Here is a 24476-nt window from a genome sequence, read left to right on the forward strand (position 1 = left end):
TAGTGCCCATCGCAGTGCCTTGCACTTGTCTGAAAAACTCATTGTTAAAAATAAATACATTATTAGTTAAACACAAGTCAATCATCTCTAAAACCATTTGTGTGTGTTCTAAATAGTTAAGTGATCTTGACTTTAAAAACCTCTCACATGCTTGCTTACCATATTCATGCCCAATGGAAGTATACAATGACACCACATCCATTGACGCCATGATATAAACCTGTTCCCATGGCATATTTTCAATGTGTTTCAAAAAATCAGTTGTGTGTTTGAGATACGAGGGAAGAGAAGAGACAAAAGGAAAAAGCACATCATCTATGTACTTGGACATATTTTCCAATGCTGAACCCATTGATGAAACTATCGGTCTCTCTGGTGTTTTTTTTTACATCTTTATGTATTTTGGGGAGAAAGTATATTGTGGGTATAACTGAGTTGGTTGTGGACAAGAACTTGCAATTGTCCTCAGTGAGGATGCTTTTGCTCTCCCACTCTCAGAAATGCGTTCACTTTATTCTCCAGCTCTTTGGTGGGATTTCTTCCAATTCTTTCATAACATTTTCTATCATTGAGCTGTTTGTATGCCCCTTTGATATAATCCGCCTTGTTCATAAGGACAATATTACGTCCTTTATCCGAGGGCTTGATGACGCATTTGGTGAGAGTTTGTAGTTCGTTCAAGGCTATCCTCTCTTTCTTTGTCAAGTTGTCTTTGAGTCTCGGTTTCTTTGCCTTTCGATAGTGTTTCAGGTCTTCAATCACCAAAGTTTGGAATGCCTCAATGTTGTTCCCTAGGTTTGCCATAGGGTTGAATTTCGATTTCAATTTGAGCTTACTTTTAGTGGTCCAGTCTGTCCTTATATCAAGATCTTCGAGGTCTATAATATTGTCTTCACATTTGTTTTTGTGCTCACTCTCATTCTCAAGACATGCCAACGTGGTTAACGCTTCCAAGTCATTGATGGTTAAATCTGTTTTGCCTCCTTCTGTGTGTGTCTTTTTGGTGGCAAATTGATTGATTGTGAAAAATTTCCTCAGACGTAGTTTGCGCACAAAGTGGTCGAGGTCAATGCGGGTTTGAACATAATTAAAGGTAGCAGCTGGGCAGAAATTCAGACCAAGATTTAATACCCTCTCCTGATGGCTAGTTAGGGTGTGGTCTGACAGATTGATAATTTTCTGGCCCCCATTTTTGATTGTATCGTCTACTTTCCAGAGCCTAGCAATCTGTCCGGGATATTGTTCGTGGCATTGGTTGCCTCTCTGCCCCCTCCTCGTTTTGCCCGGCCGCCTCTGCTTCTACCCCGACTCTGGTTTCCTCCTCTTGCCTGTTTTTGTTTTTTGCCATCTTGGCGCAAAAGTCTCATCTCGTCTAAAAAATTTAGACGTACAGTTGGCTCGTCATTTTCCCTCACCGTGGCATCCGACTCAGATGCTGAAGATTCTATATTTCCATCTTTCGCACTGTCATTCACAGGTATAGGGGTATTGAGGTTAGTCGTAATTGCTCAAATCTGCGAGCAAATGTATAAACAATCCCTCTCTCATAATCCTCCTTGTCACGTAGGAATTTGCGTTTCTTTCATTGTTTTATTTCATCCTCATAGCTCATTAGATTTTTTTCCATGTTAATCTTTAGTTTCTTCCCCTCCTTACTTTCAGGCATCTCCATCAGCTTGTTTTCAACCTCTTCAATCCTCTCTAGAATTTTCTTTCTGTCAGCTCCTGCATATTTAACTAACAGCTGCAGAAACATATTTGAGCATGTGTTTGTGGCTTCTCCCCATTCTCTGAGAATTTCGGGGTCTTGTTCCTCAAAAGATGGAATGGTTAGTATCCTGAGGCCTCATGGAATTCTTCCCACTTCTATATAATTTTTTAGGGAATGCTCCACCCACCATTTGCTCACTTCTTTTTTATGAAGTTTTTCAATTTCTTTAAGAAGCCCAATTTCGCTATTACTTTCTGCTATTTTGCTGGTGCTGGGAGCCGTTTTGCTCTGTTTAAGAGTTTCATTAAAAAGAGAGGCAGCCTGTGCCACTGTGGTTGCTTCTTTGTTGGCCCTGGATCTTGCCATGGTTGTGCAAGGTTCAAAATTTAAAATTAGTTAAGTCCTGGTTGGTCCGCCGTGTATTCGACGTACAAATTCCAATTCAATTTACTTAGTGTTTTAGCTTAAATGTTTTAAATTTCTCAATTTTTCAGAATGAGCGGGGACATTATAGCACATTTACCAGTGTACTGCGTAAGTCGTGGGTGACAAAAGATTGCATGCTGCGTTATCTCAGCAATATTACACAGCTGTGAAAGTCGGCCGGCACATTCACTCGACTTCGGCACCTCAGCTGTGATGAAGCAGCTTTTCTCCACTCCGCAGTGCCGCGTGTCATCACGGCTCAACTTCCCAACAATTCACAGCGATTAGCAAAGTGATTAGAAGCAATCCGCGCTGCAGCGGCACTGAAAGTATCTTCAACACGAAAAACCGCGCGCTCTGCTGTCTCAGCTTCCACCGGTGCACTCTCTACGTTGTCATGCCACAACATTTGAATATATGTCTTGAGACTGTTTTTTCTTGCAGCCAGAGTGAGAGGCACTCCCCCGTTTTGTGAAGAAACACCAGGAACTCAGTAGTTTCTCAAAAAATTGTCCTCTTTATTTTATATATATTACATATAAATTACATAATAATGATAATGATAATCCTATGCGGACTCTATAACAGAAGGGTTTTATCTATACTCTATTGCCGATACATTCTTACCTCTATAAAATCTTTGGTGCAAATATATAGATTTATATGAAAGAGACACATTTTTTACCTTTTATACGACCAATATGGTTCTCTTTTTAGTATTATGAATTTGGACGTTTTATGCACTATGCACTTTATGATCTAGCAATTGTTTGCACGCACTTTGCACTTTATAAAAAGGAAATTTTTGCGGAATGATGAACAGAGCAGACGTCCATGCACATACCTCAGAATGTGAAAAAATCTAAACTTATAGAGATTCGCTTCATTTGACATATATTGGATAATGTATCCATTTAGTAAAGCATAAAGCCGAGAGACTTATATGAATAAGAGAGGTATGTGCATGGACGGAGAGCACTATGCACTTTATTTTATTGCTGCTATGCATGTAATTTCGCTGCTGGAATGCTATTTTTGCACAGACATCCAAATGTTTCATACTTGGCAATTTTGCACATATCATATACCGTCTGTATGCACCTAGTCCGAGGTTCATTTGAGTACGCTAGATTCTACTTTGCATAGGTTACCATTGCTAATTTATGATCATGTAGCTAGGAGTCACATCTGACTAATTCCGCCTTTTTTGATGCATTGACAAACGCATTCTTAGACATATAAATTATGTCCAAAAACTATGGCATATTGCTGAAATTGAAAAATACATGATTGGTTTGTGAAAATAATGCATTTTTTTATATCACATACTGTGTGTCTATTATGCGCTTACAAATTATGAAAGTAATTCATGTGGCACATATTAGAGGACAAAGTTAGAACTCCTCCATGAGTAATCACATACTGTCGAATCGTTCCAATATGGCTACCTTACAAAACATGATGAACGAACAGTCCATAGCAGGAGGACACTCTCTATGTGAAATCAGAGAGTCAGCCTGGGGATAAATTGCAGTCCATTCTCTGTGTTGTTGGTAAACCCACGTGATCAAGCGGTCTGTGCACCGCGAAACGCGTCGTTCTTTGTTTTCCTTCCTGATGTACTCACACCAATAAAGAAAATGTGTTGCCAGGAGTGCTGAGGAGTTTCTTTCCACTTTCTTTTGCTGCAAGAATACTGGTTCTCGATTGCAGCTGCTCTCTGGAGTGCATTCCACCTGCTGTCTTTTTTTTAAAAGGCATTCTTCTCATATATATATATATATATATACATATATTACACGGCCTGTGATAGCGGCCTTATAGTTGTAGTTAGGTTGCTCAACCCATAGGAAGACCACTTTTTGGGAGGCTCATAACTTCAAGACCCCCTGGACGAATTTGCATCAAACTTTGGCAAAATAAGTAAATGGCACACTCTGAATTTCTTTGGTAAGTTTGAAGAGGTTTCTCCCAGGGGGACCAAAGTTATAGGGGGGTCCCAATTTTTTTTTGTTCCATATACTGAATGGAGAAAGATTTTGCGCATGCGTACAGCCCAAAGCGTTGGACCGATTTTCATCAAATTTGCGGCAGGAGTTTCCGCTTGGTCCTGAAAGTGTGCTTTTGTAAATTTGGTGATAATCCGTCCTGCACTTTGAAAGCAGGTAAAATGTACGTCTCAAAAAATTAGTGATATTTGGCTCTACGGTCCCATTTCCCTGTTCGCTCTGCGGTCAAAAGTCTGTTTGCCTGGAGTGTGGCGTGATGTCGGCGGACATTGGACCCGTCCAGTGGTTGGCTGCGAGAAGCGTGATCTGCATCATAATTTTGGGTAACGCCACCATGCTGCATCCGAGGATAGTGCTTTGCCTAAAGGGACTCGAAAACATGTATTGCGGCATTTGGTGGTGGGAAAAGGGGATGGAAAGGGTAGGGGAGTGAGAAGTCGTTCATCTGATATATTTCATTAGGTGGAAGAAGGTGGAAGAAGACCGTGGTGTGCCAGAGGTATCCGTGCCTACTGCGCCAATTTGCCGGTACCTCCTTAGGTGACTAGCTTGTGTGGTGAGTGCAGGCGCCTTTGTTATGGCACGATACGTCCTGAGCCAACTTATTTCTGTGGTGACTGGTGGCAGGCTCATTTGCAGATGAGTGGATTGCACATGACAGGAGCATTTTTATGTATATTTTTACATAGGGTGTAGTATGCTGTGTTGTGAGTGGTAAGCCCCTAGGGCTTTGGATGCATGGCTGGAGGCCTTGCACCGAAAAGTATGTCCACTGGTTGCAAGTAGGTTTCACATTGTTGCCTTGTATGTGTGGTTTATCAGCATTGTACACATTGTTGGTTGCATGTGTGTGGTGATTGTTAGCATGTCCTACAGTTTTGGGTGCATGGCTGGAGATGATGGAGTCAACAGTCCTGCAGTGTGTCCACTGGGTGAAGTGTTGGAATACTGTGTGTATAGAAGTGCATAGGGTTGCCATTACGCAGATTAGATTACTGAGTACTGTACTGTATTATGATGTATTGGTTCTTTGTAGTTAATAGAGTGCTGGGGGCAGGGGCAATTTTCTGAAGATGTTGTGGTTTGGTGGGAAGTAGTAAAATACTATGTGAATCGAAGTGGGTAGAGGTGCCAGAGGCAGTGTTATGTTTGTGGATTCTGCTAACTGGTTAGATGTTTGCATGCATGAGTGTATTATGGTGCAGGAGTTTGGTAGGACTGCCAGTGGCTGTATTACACTTGTGAGTTGTGGTACCTGGCCACATGTTCGCATGCATGGCTGCGTTATGTTGTGGTGGGCGTGGCCAAGGCCTAGGCTCTTGGGTGCATGGTCAAAGGCCGTAGGCCATAGGCCATGCACCCAAGAGCCTAGACCTTGGCCACACCCACCGCAAAGTAATGCAGCCATGCATGCCAACACTCTGATACTGGTATATGGATGCCACAAATATGTGTACAGGGTAATATTTTTCCCCCTTTGTTCCTTAGGGTAAGTTGTTATAACCAGACGTTGCTGCATCGTTCACAGTTTTAACTATGCACCTCTCCGAGGGTGGTCACCTTTACAGAATGGTTGTGGAGGATATTTTAGACTTAGTAGGGCACCAGAAGTGAGCTGACATGCGTACACTTCCATATGGTGTAGGTTATTGCACTTGTTGCACATTGGGGAGTGATATACCACCATTTGAGTTTGCTATGGTTTGCCCCAGGTTAGACCCTTTGTTTAGGAAGTGCAGTAAGATATTGTGACATGAAAGGAATTCCTCAAAATCACACATTTAAAATAGGACAGTGTACACAGACACCCACATACAGTTGAAGGTGTACTTTACATATGTATTTATGAGATGTTTTCTTTATAGAAATGGTTTAGAAACAAACATATCCCATTACAACAAAAGGAGCATTTCACAATGACCTACCCTTGCACTACATAATTGGTTATACAAATCTCTTCAGCTACATGCGTATGCTATTATTATTTTCTCCCCCATCCAGCAAGGAAGGTACATTAGTACTGCACACACTACTGTGGGAGAAATAATGTAATGTAATCACTCTGACAATTGCAGTCTTACTTGAAAGACAACATGCTGCACTTCCGCTTGTAATCACTTCGGTGGGAGAAATAATGTACTTTAGGGTATTTTGTGTTGATTTGGGGCCCGTCAGTATCTTCTTACCACCAAAAATAAAGGTAATTTAGCAATGGCTACTCCTTGTATTTAGATTGGGTTTGGCTTCATAGTGGTATAGTGGCTATGCATTATTTCAGTACACAAATACATTTTGTTGGTATGCATTTTGTTGGTGGTATTTTGGTGAGCATAATTTTCTGTTCTATTTGTGGCCCCAATATACAAACCCCCTTCTTTTTGCTTAGACAGTTCATGTGATCACTAGAGGCGTCGGACCTGCATTCACAGATACCACAATTTTCACAAATAGCATTCACAAACCCCTGTGCTATTGTCACTAATTTATTTACATTAGGGAGATTATGTTTCCAGAGGCCTCTCTCTGCTGATTCATGTACGCTCAGCAGGAACTATTGTATTATATTCCACTCAGAAGCCACACACACTCATATACTGAGTGGAATCACGCACACAGCTATTTATATTTGCTAATGACATTGCTTCATCTGTATAGAAAACTTGGCACAGGTATTATTTAAATATCATTCCCTTCCCTGTTGGATATTATTTAGATTTACCAAAGAAAAAAACAGAAGCAAAAACAACCTTACACAGGCTGTGTGTTATAATAGTTTCATTTCAAACTAATACATTACCATTCTGGTGAAACAGTTCTTTCTGAAATAAACAGAAGAGAAACAAATGCAATAATACAACGAATTTCACTTTACATTTGCAACCATAAAAATGAAAGTTGCATCAATATGACAGCATTTGAATTGCAACATTATAACGTGGCAGTTAAACAAAGTGATTCCCTTTCGCTATCTATCCTGCCTGAAAAAAAAAAAACTTCATCCATGCAGCATTCCTTCAATGTTACGTGATAATTGCCAGTTATCTGTAGCTCTCTGGCACACGAAATCCCTTGGCTTGCCACCTCCGAGAAGTGACCCAGGGTTGCCCTCGTAAGCTTACAATTTGAAGGGCACGACAGAAACACACAGTTTTCCAGCCTGCGCCAAGTGAGACCAAAATATCCAGTCTCCGAAGGGCAGCAGTCCGGCTCCTCACAGCAGCCCAGCAAATGCGACCTCCCTGCAGCTCTGCAAAATGTCTTCTCCCTTCAATTCTGTCAGAGCTACTCCAAAAAACCTCTGTTACATCCCCTAGGCTTACATAGCCTATCTTCAGATATACTTCCCTCCAATCATATTAACAGAAAGTCTATTAGGTTGCCACCCCTGTTTCATAAACAATGGAATCTTCATCCTGTAATAACTGTTTCTTTTTCTGTTTCCTGCTGCTTTTCCGTCCTTCACATCTCAGCACAGCCAGGAAAAAGAATCTGTGAATTTCACATTTAAACTGAATCTCAGAACAAGTCTTTCCAGCCTCTTTTATCTACATGGAGAGCACATTATAATGTTATTCAGTTAGAATTAGTGTTAGTATGTGTTAATTAAGTTAGTCAATTAGATAGCTAATGTGGTCTCCTGTGAATGAGGCATTTCAAGTGAGAAAAGAAAAAGAAAAAAAAAATTCTCGTGTTTTTAAATTTGCAACCTGTCTTCATTTGCATATCCATATGTTACACTGGCAGCATATGTTGGCTATATGTGTACCATATTACAGCAATAATGTGATAATATGGAGTGGCGCTGTACTCCAAAACACACTAAATTATACTACAGTACACTTCACTCTGACAATTATAGTCTTACTTGAAAGACAACATGCTGCACTTCCGCTTGTACTCACTCCAATGTCACATTTCTTAAAGGACAATAGTGCTTGCTAATATCCCCCCTGCCTCCTATTGATGTTTCTCTGCAGCCATTGCCATGCTCTGTTTGCACAGAGCAACATCTTCAAATGCTGCACATCCTGGGAGAGCTGCATGCCTCATATCTAGGCAGATTTCCCCTACTGCCTTTCTGCCCTGCCGTTCCATTATTACACAGAAGTGTGTGCTCAGGGCACAAAAGGCTTTAATCCAGCAGGGGGTGAAGGCAAATGTGGCATGTTTACAGGTCCGCAGAGAGTGCCAACAAACCACCGGCCAAACCCATCAATGCGGGAAACTCCCGCAAAATACAGGACGGTTGGCTAATTTACTATTACCTTTGTTTTGTGTACTTATCCAAATGTGCTAAGAACACACTTGGCGTTGCCATTTTGTGCTACTGCTATGTGTGCATTACTTGCACTAACTTTCAGTGAGGGCATGCCACTACATCTCAACACTCGCCCACATAGGCGACATTAGTTGTAGACAGTAGCTCAAACTTCATCCACGCGGCATTCCTTCGATGTTACGTGATAATTGCCAGTTATTTGTAGCTCTCTGGCACACGAAATCCCTTGGCTTGCCACCTACGCGAAGTGACCCAGGGTTGCCCTCGTAAGCTTTCAATTTGAAGGGCACGGCAGAAACACACAGTTTTCCAGCCTGTGCCAAGTGAGACCAAAATATCCAGTCTCCGAAGGACAGCAGTCCGGCTCCTCACAGCAGCCCAGCAAATGCGACCTCCCTACAGCTCTGCAAAATGTCTTCTCCCTTCAATTCTGTCAGAGCTACTCCAAAAAACCTCTGTTACATCCCCTAGGCTTACGTAGCCTATCTTCAGATATTCTTCCCTCCAATCATATTAACAGAAAGTCTATTAGGTTGCCACCCCTGTTTCATAAACAATGGAATCTTCATCCTGTAATAACTGTTTCTTTTTCTGTTTCCTGCTGCTCTTCCGTCCTTCACATCTCAGCACAGCCAGGAAATAAATCTGTGAATTTCACGTTTAAACTGAATCTCAGAACAAGTCTTTCCAGCCTCTTTTATCTACATGGAGAGCACATGATAATGTTATTCAGTTAGAATTATTGTTAGTATTTGTTAATTAAGTTAGTCAATTAGATAGCTAATGTGGTCTCCTCTGAATGAGACATTTGAAGTGAGAAAAGAAAAAGAAAAAATAATTCTGGTGTTTTTAAATTTGCAACCTGTCTTCATTTGCATATCCTTATGTTACACTGGCAGCATATGTTGGCTATATGTGTACCATATTACAGCAATAATGTGATCATATGCAGTGGCTCTGTACTCCAAAACACACTAAATTATACTACGGTACACTTCACTCTGACAATTACAGTCTTACTTGAAAGACAACATGCTGCACTTCCGCTTGTACTCACTCCAATGTCACATTTCTTAAAGGACAATAGTGCTTGCTAATATCCCCCCTGCCCCCTATTGATGTTTCTCTGTAGCCATTGCCATGCTCTGTTTGCACAGAGCAACATCTTCAAATGCTGCACATCCTGGGAGAGCTGCATGCCTCATATCTAGGCAGATTTCCCCTACTGCCTTTCTGCCCTGCCGTTCCATTATTACACAGAAGTGTGCGCTCAGGGCACAAAAGGCTTTCATCCAGCAGGGGGTGAAGGCAAATGCGGCATGTTTACAGGTCCGCAGAGAGTGCCAACAAATCACCGGCCAAACCCATCAATGCGGGAAACTCCCGCAAAATACAGGACGGTTGGCTAATTTACTATTACCTTTGTTTTGTGTACTTATCCAAATGTGCTAAGAACACACTTGGCGTTGCCATTTTGTGCTACTGCTATGTGTGCATTACTTGCACTAACTTTCAGTGAGGGCATGCCACTACATCTCAACACTCGCCCACATAGGCGACATTAGTTGTAGACAGTAGCTCAAACTTCATCCACGCGGTATTCCTTCAATGTTACGTGATAATTGCCAGTTATTTGTAGCTCTCTGGCACACAAAATCCCTTGGCTTGCCACCTACGCGAAGGGACCCAGGGTTGCCCTCGTAAGCTTTCAATTTGAAGAGCACGGCAGAAACACACAGTTTTCCAGCCTGTGCCAAGTGAGACCAAAATATCCAGTCTCCGAAAGACAGCAGTCCGGCTCCTCACAGCAGCCCAGCAAATGCGACCTCCCTACAGCTCTGCAAAATGTCTTCTCCCTTCAATTCTGTCAGAGCTACTCCAAAAAACCTCTGTTACATCCCCTAGGCTTACGTAGCCTATCTTCAGATATTCTTCCCTCCAATCATATTAACAGAAAGTCTATTAGGTTGCCACCCCTGTTTCATAAACAATGGAATCTTCATCCTGTAATAACTGTTTCTTTTTCTGTTTCCTGCTGCTCTTCCGTCCTTCACATCTCAGCACAGCCAGGAAATAAATCTGTGAATTTCACGTTTAAACTGAATCTCAGAACAAGTCTTTCCAGCCTCTTTTATCTACATGGAGAGCACATTATAATGTTATTCAGTTAGAATTATTGTTAGTATTTGTTAATTAAGTTAGTCAATTAGATAGCTAATGTGGTCTCCTCTGAATGAGACATTTGAAGTGAGAAAAGAAAAAGAAAAAATAATTCTGGTGTTTTTAAATTTGCAACCTGTCTTCATTTGCATATCCTTATGTTACACTGGCAGCATATGTTGGCTATATGTGTACCATATTACAGCAAAAATGTGATCATATGCAGTGGCGCTGTACTCCAAAACACACTAAATTATACTACGGTACACTTCACTCTGACAATTACAGTCTTACTTGAAAGACAACATGCTGCACTTCCGCTTGTACTCACTCCAATGTCACATTTCTTAAAGGACAATAGTGCTTGCTAATATCCCCCCTGCCCCCTATTGATGTTTCTCTGTAGCCATTGCCATGCTCTGTTTGCACAGAGCAACATCTTCAAATGCTGCACATCCTGGGAGAGCTGCATGCCTCATATCTAGGCAGATTTCCCCTACTGCCTTTCTGCCCTGCCGTTCCATTATTACACAGAAGTGTGCGCTCAGGGCACAAAAGGCTTTCATCCAGCAGGGGGTGAAGGCAAATGCGGCATGTTTACAGGTCCGCAGAGAGTGCCAACAAATCACCGGCCAAACCCATTAATGCGGGAAACTCCCGCAAAATACAGGACGGTTGGCTATTTTACAATTACCTTTGTTTTGTGTACTTTTCCAAATGTGCTAAGAACACGCTTGGTGTTGCCATTTTGTGCTACTGCTATGTGTGCATTACTTGCACTAACTTTCAGTGAGGGCATGCCACTACATCTCAACACTCGCTCGCATAGGCGACATTAGTTGTAGACAGTAGTAGCTCAAACTGTGTACTACTACTATTTTCATAGCGTTTGTGCCCAGTGTAGCCCAACATGTCATGTGAGCACCTACGTCTAGACAACAGGAAAATAAACACAAGGTAAAACAGACATGCACACACGTTTGGTTCCTGTCTTCCTACATACAGTAGTTGGTCAGAGAATATTTGCATAATTTGTGAACAACACTCTGTATTGTCGCCAGTGGTTTAATTTTTAATGGAATGTTCACAAGAAAGTGTAAGCTGCCTGAAACGCATGCTTTTTCCATTAGCGGGTATCCTCCAGTGTGGAATGCTGTGTGTGCTTTTTTGTCCTTCTTTTGTCATCTGGGAAAGCAGCAAAAGGATTCATTTATGGTCCTTGGTGGTTTGTGTGGGAGAACACACTTTCTTTTTAGGTTAGGAAAGGTGCAGTTGGTGTCTTTGTGATGTCTTACATCATACAGCTATGCATGTTGCTTCTCATTGCCAGAAATGCAAATGGACATAAAGGGCCACAGCAATCCTCCAAACAACGATGAGCGTCTACACACCGCTTATGGTAATCTTGTAATGATTGTTCCACAATACGTTTGTTGCCATGTGGAAGGAGTGACACATGCAGTAAGGTATCAGGCATCTGCGAACGAAGAAGATTAAGAATACATTTCAGTAGCCATTATCAGTGGCAGCATAAAGGACAAGCGCTCTGAGGGGAGGATGTCACACAGGGCCCTAGAAGACCTGTTCATGCACCTTAGGGTGAGCTACTATGTGTTAATGTGTACCGTTGGATGTTCACCCACAGGCTTGCTTTCTGTTTTGTAGGTGCCACTCTCCTTCCATGGCTACACCATTCCCTTCGTCTTTCAAACGTTGCCAACAGACCCTTCTATCATGTGTTTTCTTTTTACAACAGATGTCATTGGCTGCGAGTGTCATCAGACCCAGGGCACATTCTGTTTGTGTGTGCCCAAACAAATATACAAAACAAAATCATTCTGCTACGGCATCACTCCGACTGCAGGACAATGCAGGAGGTATTTTTCCAAACCAATGAACAATAAAATATCAGCTGTCAATGTTTGTGTGCCAAGTGAGTGCTATATATGCCTCTGACTGTAATTATTTTTAATACGATAAAGGTGCGTAAAACTGTTAAGTGTTTGAAAGGTCATTGTAAGGACTATACAGTCAATCTTTTAGCACACGATTGAACATATGGTGTACTGTTTCAGTGCAGGAGTTGCGTTCATTTTCACTGTTGTGCTCCATATATAGGTTTTATTGGCCTGCAGAACAATGTGAACAAACCAAACACCAATCATAGTACTCATTTAGGTTGAATGCTGCAGAGATGGTACTGTAATGCAGAGTGCATGAATATTCTTACAAAACCCACTACATTGCAAACGGACAAAGTGTACGGGATGGTACGTTAATAGTTATGCACAAGAACTGTATCCTACTACATTGTAATCCTTATACACATGTAATGTACAGTTGTACTTACATAATTTCTGCAATTTCCGTGATTATACTGTGTCTCCAGGAAATCACACTGTACGGTGTACTAAACACTTGCAGACTACCATTATGGAAAATGTGCGGTGCAACAACACTAAGTTCGCTTTCATTTTCTTTTTAAATTTCATAGGATGTCTACATTTGGAGCGATTCATGCGTACCACTAAAGCCAATTTTACAATGAACATTTCCCCAGTTGATAGAGAGGTATTATAGATTTCGATTTCCGGCCACCATGCAGCAACAAAAACAAAATCAGGCGACAACGTGTTACCATTTCATCATGCTATTCTGATTCTAAGTACTGCAGTTACATAGAACTTACTTTTACAGACATGGAGACATGCTGGTACCTTATACATGGTGCAATAAATGTACAGCTGACGCAATCTATAAATGTACTTTTACGGGTCTTATCTACTATTTATATTGTGCAGTGTCTTATGAATCAATGGTGTATGTTGCAGACTGTGTGTGCTATGGCTGCGCATACGTGGGTGGCAGGGACATCTTACGCACTTAAGTGCCTTTGGGCAAGGAGATTTGTGTGCCTCTCCTTCATAAAAGGAAACAAATTCTTTTACAACTTCTTCAAATATTGTATGTGCTTTCTAATGGATGCAGTATGGTGACCTGAACTGGTTGTGTCACCTGTGCGGTAGATTATAGCTATTGGTGTGATGGTTTTGTTGCCAAGTGATACCTGTCCATGTGTGAAGGTAGTAAGCTTGCAGTTATTTTTGTTTCCATCTGCATTGTATGTTGAAATCATTCATATTACATATTGCCTATGTGACTGAATATGTAAGGTGGAACAATTTTCAGAATTGCAAGGCCTACACAATATGCTACGGTTTGCATTTTTTATCACTTGCTGAAATGGAATGGAATCACAGTTAGGTATAGATACATAGAGAAAGCGCTTGTTAGGGACTTCCTCCTGAATGACATGATTGCAGAGAGTGCATGTATGTTTCCACATGTAGGAAATCTGAAAGATTTAATTTATTGGTAGGTTTTTGCTTTCTAATACTTGTTGTAAGTACAACTTCCTGTGGATCTCCATGTGTGTTTAACATGAATTTTATATTCAGTAGTTCAATTCCTGACTTATTCCTGAAACAATAATGGGCCTCATTACGAGGTTGGAGGTAGCCTTGCCGGTTATACCAGCAAGGCTACCTCCAAACTTGCATATGAGTCTGGCACCTGCAAAAGGGGAATCACCGGATCATTCCAACCTCGGCAGACCCAGTAATTCCCCTTGTGTGGGTCGCCAGGCCCGGTACATCCCCATTCCCATCTGAGAATAGGGCTCAATGGGAATGGGGAGGGTGGTAGCAACTGTACCGTCAATAATGGTACCGTTGCTAGCTTCACGTTCTGCTCGCAGGTGCCGGTACGGCCACCAGGTCAGACCTGGTGGCTGCAAGGGCACCTGCGAGCAGAACCCCTAGTATGGCAGTACAGTGCCAACAGTGCCGGTAGCGATACCAGCACCATTGTTGCCTTACCGCCATACTCGTAATGAGGCCCAAATGTAACTGTTTCCAGGATTGTTTGCAGCATTTCTGTGCAGGACTATCATTTATAAACACAACTGGTCTGAGCCGTTTAAATAAATCTTTTCAACAATTGCTGTCATTTGCAAAACACCATTGATTGCTACATTTGCATAGCAATTTACACCACTTGTATTGCAAAATGTGAATGGACCAGGCAGTTTTGTGTCTGAGTGGTTTTTGCTTAGTACATACACTTTGTAAACAATATTTCTTACTCTACAATGGTATGTTGCTAACATTTTGATATGGTGGAAGGTCCTTTTGCAAGCAGGTCCAGAAATGCCGGCTAACAAATTTCCTCATACTCCTGTGTATTTGCGCACTGGATAGGAGTTCATAGTTTGTAGTTTTTTACTTTTTCCTTTGTCCTTTCCTTTCACATGGTGCTTGAGGAACTGCTGCAATGACTTGATAGACTTGTGGCGACAGTTACACATTGATGTGCAAGCCCATTTGTAGATGGGCCATATTGGTTCGGTACCATGGAGAGTGGCATTTAAGTTTTATGGGGGGATATTTGTGAAAGCTGCGTTTCTTCTTCCATTATGCTATTGTCTACCTTTACATACCCTTGTACAGTGCTATATATGGCAATTTGGTTTCTTTGCTCTTGCTTGTATGATTCTTCATTGTAGTATGGCTCTGTGCTGGTGGTGTGACTCCACTCACTTATACTGATCTATGATGATATTGCATTTGTTTTGAAGTAGTGGTTGTTTGTTACAAATTAATTTTGTTAGTGATTTGATTCTCTTTAAAATTAATAGAAATAATTTTCATTTCAAGAGCATTGCACTGTCTACACGAGCTTCCAGGATTACTTTTATGCAGTAAAGTTTAAGGGTTGAGCGTGATTTCTCCCCTCTACCTATAAGGATCTGAAGGACTCTGTGATGGAATTCTTTTTGTAAAATTACTTTTATGAATGCTTACTTGTCGTGACAATAGTATTGGTACATGCTCTATTACCAGTAGTGACAGCTGCACTCATTTTACTACCTTTCTTTTCATTTCTTAATTTTGACAGAGACATTACGTCCTCCTTCCTGGTAGGTGCTTTTGTTTTCCTTAGTGACTGTATTAGCTGTTCTCTTTCAGCTTTCGGTACTAAATCTGCTAGGGGTGGATGGCTACTTTCTATGCTTTTATGTAGAGCTGGTCTATTTCTGCGTTGTTTTCTACATAGTTCCTTTATGCTAGGCATTCTGTAGCAGCTGTTGGAGAAAAAAGGAAAGTGTGGGTATGCACATTTTGTGATGTATATGTGTGCAGCTGTGCATGAATGGATGAATATGAGAGTAGGAATACAGATAGAGGTGTGTGATTGTGTAGTGTGATTGTGTAATGGTGTGTTAGTGTACGGAGGGAATGCCATATTGCTATTTGGGAGTTAATATAATGGCGGCAACATGATAACACAAAGTGAACAACTGCTGTGGTGCAATAAGTAAGAATGAAGCAAATACCAGTGGGTTGATGCAATTGTGTACCTTAATATACAAGAACACTGCACTATCTCAGTAAGAGGTGAAACTCTGCAATAGCATTGCACTTACTTTGATGGCTGTCGAGAGTAGGCTTACCCAGGGTTGCATTTTCAAGTTACCATGCCACTGGCTTTCAGGACAAAGGTGGTTACTGCAACTGTCAAAGAAGATTGTAAGAAAACATGTTTGTTAATGGCATACTGGCTGCATTTGGAGAATACATTACATAAAAGGGTAGGGGGATGTGTTGGTAGAAAGACCTATTGTGTGTGTGTGTGTAATTGGATGGCGTTGTATATCAATGGGGATTTGGGAGCATCAGCATTGTTAGTAAGGGGGTAAGTGGTTCATTTGTAAGTGTGCCGAATGACGTGCGGTTTTGCAAGTGGGTACATTGGTGAAGGAGTATTTACTTTGCAAATGGATTAGTCCTAGTTGTAGAATGGTGACAAAAAGGTTCAGAAAGGTGTACAGCTTGGAAAGGAAAATGTTTTTGTGTGTGAAATTCCATTAACTTTTCTGCACATATATGCTTCCTACATGAGTAGAGCAATCAATTCACTCGTTGGATTTATGTATCCACATTTATGATTGGTACTGTTGTCAATGCACACATACATTTTTTTGACTTTCTAAGTAATGTTATGTTCTGTGAAGTGTGAAAGGTAAGTGGCAGGCACTCTCTTCTCATGCATGCAATGTATGTAATTGGTTTAGGTTGGTAGGATACATTCAGTGCTCCTTTTTTGAGCAACTGTTTGGATATTATAATGGCTGATACGGGTAAATGAAAATGTTCAAAGCACATACCATTGCAAGTGGCATTTGATGGTAGGTGTCAGGATTGAGGCTGGTGGGGGCTCTAGCAGTGTGGCAGGTGCCCTAATGGGGCGTAGGATTCATCCTACATTATTCCCCAGGCGTGTCCTTCATCCCTTTTTCAGGAAACAGCTTCCGGGAAGAAGGACAGCCCAGGAACTACGTTTCCCAGCAGGCCGAGCATGGCACAGACCTGCTGGGATGGAGTCAGCCACGCCCGCGCGAATGCGCATGCCTGAGCCGCGCCCGAAGCCCCACGCTTGTGATTCCGGCCAGCAGAGAGGAAGGACGTGTAGAGACAGAGCTCCTGGCGGCAAGCCTACGCGGGGCACCCCGCCGCCTGTTAGCCACCCCAGGCCCCACGTGACTGATAAGATAAGTGCAGAGTAAAGCGTGCACGTTCCGGCAGCATTCTTGAGACAGTTTATTTAGAGGAAGTCGCGCTTGGATTTCCGAACTGGAACCGCGCCCGAAGCGGTTTAGGAATGCATGGCGCTCCGTCCAATAACCCAACATGAGACACCATTAACACGCGATTGTGTTCCTAGACGAAGCATGCTTCCTATATGTGTTTAGACCGGAAAGACTGCAGAGCAGAATTGCTAATTCAGAACTATTAATCCCTAAACAGCGACTCCGCTTATATATACACTTTCATTCTGACTTTATTCTTGCCTCTTGCAGTGCATGTGAGGTACAGAACGTCATAGGGGTCTAGCAGCATAAAGAGACCAAAAGACTACACAGCAGTGCCGAAGCTAAGTGCAATTTCCATTGTTAATGTAGGGCACGTTTAGAAACTGGGTATTGAATGTTACATTCTGTATGATGTAAATGCAGACGGTGTTTTCATTCTGTATGGTGATAATGCAGACACAGCTTTCCTCCATGAAGTAATGGGTGGATAGAGGTAGATCATTAAGTCCAGTAACTGGTTGAGGGCTCCAGTACAAAGGCCTAATTTCATCTGGCATACGTGTGCATTGTTGAATGTGAATTGAACATAGTAACTGGTCTGGGGCTCCAGTACAAAGGCCCATTTCATCTGGCATTAGCAAGATTGCTAGTGAATGCAAAAGCGCTAGGGCGGAGAACTCCAGATACAGGAGCCGGAGCTGAGGAGCATGTTACCCTGTTCTTCCCCATCCCCATCCATAACCTCTCCCTTTCCTTCTTTCCAGTGTTCCCAAACAACCTCTACCCATCCAACCATCGGACCCTAACCCTCTTTCCCCCAAGGGTCAAGGCGGCCGGTGTTACTTGCTCCCAGGTACCAAGACCCGACGGGGAGGGAGGCGTTCTAGCCGCGTTTGAGCTGCCTCTGCGTTGAGAAGAAGGAAGTCTGACAGTAGATGATGGGAGAAATTACAGTATGCTGTTTTGAGTACGTTATGGAGGTTCAGTGGCAGGTACCCTGCTCAGAGGCACTTATAACAGAGCTGCAAAAATGCTGTACAAACAATATTGATACCTGTACTTTGTGATGATGGGTGCCAATGTGGATGAATCTGGATGAACAAATGTTGGAAAGTTTCACAGACCTTTCTACTGAAGGTGCTTTTGAATCACACAAGACGTGTACTCTGAGTGTTTAACGGTTCATATGGAGTGTTGTACAGAAATGATAGTGTTAGATCCAGAGGTCTTGGATGTGATGTGATGGATGTGATGTGATTGCTGGATGCGTGTGTGACTATTTAACAGTACCCAATGAGGGAGAGCTGGCAAAAGAGCAGTGGAAAGGGAAGAAGCACTGCCCAAGCTTTACTGGGGCGCGGCCCTCGCAGTATTTGGGGAAGCACACGTGCCACATCCTGCCCTTCTCAGCATACTGGGCATGTAAATAGGACTGTGGGATTATCCAATAAAGTGTTGAGGGTGTGCTTCAGAGGAAGGGGTGGTAATACTTTTTTTCATTGCTCTATGTAGTGAGGCTGGCAGAGATGGTGATGCCTTTGTGCATGATCTGCACAAGTATGCCCAGGAAAGTCTTTGTGGCGCAGTGTGGATGTGTGCAGTTTCACCACTGTAGTTGCAGTTTGCACAGATGTGGCCACTGTCACTACTGTTCATGTTGTCGTGGTGCATTATGGAGAATGGTATTTGGGTTACATCCCTTGTGCATGTTTGCTCTGTCGACTGAAGAAGTTGGTGAAAGCAGTGATGCAGATTTTTCACACTGCCAAGGTGGTTTTCTCATGCATACCTCCAAGAAAAGTATGGGACTACCCCAATGCACTTTTTTGCCAGCCAGAGGTCGGAAGGTGTCTTATAAACAGAGGCATGTGTGCATGTTTGTGCACTGCTGGGATGTTCTCCTGTGACAATCCTTATTTCCAGGAATGTGTACTTTTTCCATGCAACTGGAATTATTTGTCCACCACTGGAAATGCTATTTTGTTTTACAATCTACAGGATGCTTTGAAGAGGTTCCTGTAAGAATGTAAGGAGGAGAAGAAAACAAAAACCCCTATAAAAAACAAAAAAAGGTCTTTGTTTACAAGCACCTACAAAAAAAACCTCTTTCCAGAGCCACCACTAAAGACAAAATCCCCAACATTGGTTGAAATTTGTTCCCACACTCCCGTACACAGCACAGTAGGTCTGAGTGACACCGCGGTAGTTCCAGGATCGGAAATGCCACATCCAGGGCTTTTGAGGAAGGCAGGCCTGGAAATGGGACTGTGGAGGCTAAGGGATTGGTCAATAAGGTTTCTGGGTGTGGTGTGTATGCAGAGACTGTGGCAGAAGGTCTGTTTGTAGAGAGGAATGCAGAAGCCTATGGTTATGGCTGGGTCATTCAGGAGACAGAGTGTATGTATTTTGTGGGATTCCTAGATGCATTGGTTGAAAGTGCATGCAAAACACTGTGGAGTGGCTGCACATTTTGGATTCTATCATGTAGAAGTGCACTGGTATGGAGTACATGCAATGAAGTGGCTGATTTTGGTTCCTCTTTGTGCCACTTTGGTGATGCTTGATCATCCAGACATTATTATTCTTCATTGCGGAGGGAACAGTTTAGGAAATGTTACCTGAATTTCTCTGCAGTTTGTGATGAAGGAGGCACATGGCCAGGTCATGGGTATGTTTCCGAACTCCTGAGTAATTTTTTCTCACATTGCTCAGACACAGATGTGGCTATGTTCTTCTTCATTTGGTCCGCAATTGGAGAAAGTGAGACCCAATGTCAAGAAGGCTGTTTGTGCCTTTTTCAGTGATGTTGGCATGTCCTACTTCCACAATGCAAATACTACATTTAGTAGCACAAAGATTTTTCCCACAGATGAGTTCATTGTAGTAGGTGTTGACCATTTCAACCCTTCAAAACACAAACAAACACCACAAAAGCCTCTTTTTAGAGCCAGCACTTTCTCACAGAAACTACTGCAATGTTTTTGACGGAGACACCCCTCCCATTATTTAGCGTGCAATCGGCAGAGTTTATAGGGTGCGTGGCGACTTGCATCCTTTCATTGGCAATTCCATTTTTGAACTCTGAAAGGTGGCTCTGAGAGTCTTTTTTTTACTTTTTTTCTTTTTTCGTTGTTTTTTATCTTTCTCGGTCTTGTAACACATGACACAGAAGGAAAGTTTGGTAAGGGAGGCTACAGAGGAGGCACTAACCACAGGGATAATATAGGGAAAGTGCAGAGAGAGGAAGATATTGGGTGGCTCTCACTTAGGTAGGGGCAGTCATTCTCATGCTCCCAGATCTAACTCTCGAAAGCACTTCAAAGTTGCTACCCCCTGCAGAGTACCGCATTGCAGTATGTACACAATACAACGACATTTGAAAGGTAAGGGTCTGCAGATGTGCATATGGCCTGCAAGGCTGGTTTAGGGATTTGCTGCCCCACTGGAGTGTCCCTGGTTGTGGCCTGAGCAGATGCAGAGAATGCTGTAGAGGAAAGTCACCTACTGCCTTGTTAGAAGGGCACTACCCTCTGAACTGCTTCCTTGTAGTTCGATCTGAGATGTCGCTGCACGGAGGTGGTGCTGTAGCTGTACAAGCCAGGTTTTCTGCGACTGAGTCAGTGTATCTCACCTGGTTAGCATGACATTTCGGCACGTCTCCTATGCTGGAAAACAGTTTCCACACCGACCACTCATGCTGGCTGCAGGCATTGGGGATTTGTTCCACTTTATCCTCGTTCTCCTCTTGTTATATCACCACGTCTGTTCCCTTGTCCAGGCCCTTAAGAAGAAGGTGGTGGTGGTGAGGGTGAGGGTGTGGGTGCTGCTGTCTTAAAGGCAGTAGCAACAGCCATGGTTGCCATTAGTTGAAAAGTTAATATAGCACAGCAGAATTGATCAGAAAGCGATTTCAGCACAAAGCAATGTGGTTGCTACTCTGCTTTGCAAAGGCAAAAACAGAATGTGGAGCAGCTCTGGAGGGTGGCCTTTTGTAGGACTGCTGTGGAGAACTTGAAACCGGAAAGCGGGTCTATATCGTTCAAAATAATAGTTACATGGATAATGGTACAGTGTGGGACGTTTGTAAGGGTGTACTTTCACAATAACACTCCTTACATTACAAGTACTTTTCCGATGTCCGGGGGCCCAGATCGTGTCCGGCAAATAAAAACCCACGCACAGTGTGGATGCAGTTATATAGTGACGTTGCAAATGTTCTTGAATGGCACGGCTCTCCGCAGGACTGGTATTGGGTGGAATAGTTTGTGCGCATGTGCATAGGTGTCCTACAAACAGGGTTGGCCACCTAAACTCATTAAAAGTGTGACACGTAGTTGGCGACCATTTTTGCACAAGCTGAGCGTTTGTAAGCTACAGCAAGTGCAACGTTTGTTAGCACAGCTGTCCATATGAAGTGTGTGGACACCTGAACTACTGAAAGTATGTTGCAACTTTTTCCCACCATGCTGGACGGAGGCAGTTTTACCAGGACACAGAGGATGACAAATGCATGTGCATAGCTGTGGAAAGGACAGACGTGCGCCCTCACAACTAATTAAAGGTGCATCACAAGATGCGGACATGCAGCCAGTACTGGCATCCTATGGATACCTGCATTGTGATTGCGCATAGGCTGGGCAGGTGCGGTGTCTGTACTAAACCTCTGTTTTGCTTACCACAGCCATCCCAGACAGTACTGTGCGTCACAGACTCATACTGGAATTTTAAAATAAAAGGAAAAGCCACTCAGCAACACTTTATATCTGCACCTTTTTTTATTTCTGACATACATAGACACTATTAGGAAAGGGAAGGGGTAGCAGAAATGGATACATACACAGGGAATTGGGGATTTGTACAAGTTCGTCATGAGGGGAGCCAAGGATTGAGGTCTCATCGTAACGTTTCTACTCACAGGGATTTTGTTGGGCATGGTGGGCTGGGAAATGGGGAAGGGGTACACATGAAGGTGGGGCAGTGGTATTTTATTTTTCCCATAATATGTCCTTGTAAAAAATCTTTTAAGGCCACTAAATTGTTTAATAATTGTTCCATTTTGGCGTTTTTTACAGTTTCCTTCATTTCGTGTGGCCGTATGCTGTCGTGGAAGCGTTGCCACTTGTGGTGCATTCCTTTAATTTCCAGTATGTTCTGTTATATCTGTTAGGTGTATATGAAGCAGTACATATTAACTGTCTTACTTTTCAGACTATGCTGTGTACCAATGAGGTTACTATCATTACTCATTTCGTCATAAGGGAAATTCTCTTCTAGCCATTCCAAGGTGCTTGGCATTGCTGCGTACACAAATAAAATCATGGTTTTCCTCTATTGTACATGGCACAAGCTGTGCAATTATAGAAGAAACTTCAGTGTACTTACTGCATTGTAGTGACATGCTGCTCTCAATACTTTGCAGTCCTTACTCTGCCATTTCCATCTTTGTTCCTATGTAAAAACGCAGTGAAGTAATTTTGTTGGACGCAGACGTTATTTTGCTTATTGGTGCATTCCATTATGGTGTATACTCTATGCCTTTGCTCTGTTTGTTTCACAAGTACAGAGTTTGCAGACCTACTCCATTTTCTTTGGAATGCACAAACATGGTGCTCTTTGTATATGTTCCTTGTTTTGCTGAATGGTACCACTATTTAAAAGAATCCCTGCCTTTTTGAGCAGTTTAAATGCAAGCCGCTATCCATGAACAGACGCACAGTCCGTGTTTACTTTTCCCATCGGCATGCAGACAGGTATACTGGTAAAACCCTATACAATTCTGTGAAAAAACTTTGTTAAGGGGACGTCATGGTGAAGTTGCGCTACTAAAAACCTATCAAATTCAGTGAAAAAATGTTGTTAAAGGCACATTATGGTTCAGTTGCTCTAAGAAAAATCTAGAATATCCTGCTCCTTTTACTAAGAAATTGAAACATAAAAAGAATATGACTAAGGGTCAAAAGACTACACTTCCAAATATACTATGCTTCCAAATACAGTAGGATAAAATAAAGATCAACAAGGGGAGCCAAATGATGAGACTAATGAGCTAAGTGACCCCAATCAGGATGTGGTGGATTTGGATCTTTTATCTAATATGACAACCTATTCCCATGAGAAAAGTGGTGACAGAATTGTTGGAGAATCTGAAATAGTGGATTTGAAGAAGAATCTGGCTGCTCCCATTGCAGTTAGTAAACATGAATTTGTCATGCTAGAATAGAGGAGGAACCACGTATCATCTTACTCTTGTGACAAGTGGGCGCAAAGGTTCAAACAGGGCTGTCTAAGAACAGATCATTTTTCCCAGTCTTCTTCTGTTTGTCTTAATCTAGAAAGGATCCTAGTATCGACCGACAAAGTAATAGTCAATAGATCAAATAATTTGGCTCTGTTTGGTTCTATCCCATGTTTAAAGATGCTTCAAGTGATATTGATCATGTCAAGTTTTGTAATGAAGCTGCTACGGACTGTGTAATATTACATCTACGATTGAGGTTCATCGCTGAAACACTTTTATCCTCTGCTTCTAAATTATTATCTATGGGCTATGAATTGATTGTAAAACATATCGATATGGATCATAGTTCATTGCGACTAACAAACACACCCCAATATAGAACCTGCAGCTCAATATCAAGAGAAATACCCCTTCAGATTATATATGACAATATTGGCTGCCATAATAGAAATGTGTTTTACGAGAGCACTGACAATGCTGAACTGCTAGCCATGCTCAGAACTGGCAATGGTTGGCCAAAGCTTTCCAAACTGAGCTGTCTAAAAATGACATAGTCAAGAGTCTCTTTAGACCTTCTGATATCCGAAATGGTATTGTAGTAAATGCATCTATTTGGTCAGACCCCAATGCATACATTCGCACAGTTGAATTAAAATTGGATGAGACTAGCCATTCAATGCAGAATATGTCCTTATTAATTAATATTTACTGGAATACCCTCTGCATTTACCAAGTATACCTATTTGAAGAGTTTGGTGAAGATAGTTGGCAGTTGGCTTGTAATTCCAACAATATATTGATTGCTGGAGACCACAGCTGTTTCTGCTTTATTTCAGATGTGGACTGTTAAGATGGATTTCTGAACTCCGACCTGGTGGGCAGAGGTTCAGAAGCCAGCCTAGTTTCTTGGAACATGGTAACCTTCTGGACAAGCTAGACCAATCAAAGTAGCATTGGCTGCGCTCGAGACTAGGTTTCAGGAGGGGTGAGGGTGACTGAAA

The sequence above is a fragment of the Ambystoma mexicanum genome, chromosome 5q (genome assembly GCF_040938575.1).
Source record: "Ambystoma mexicanum isolate Mex_15411 chromosome 5q, UKY_AmexF1_1, whole genome shotgun sequence".
Taxonomy (NCBI): Eukaryota; Metazoa; Chordata; class Amphibia; order Caudata; family Ambystomatidae; genus Ambystoma; species Ambystoma mexicanum.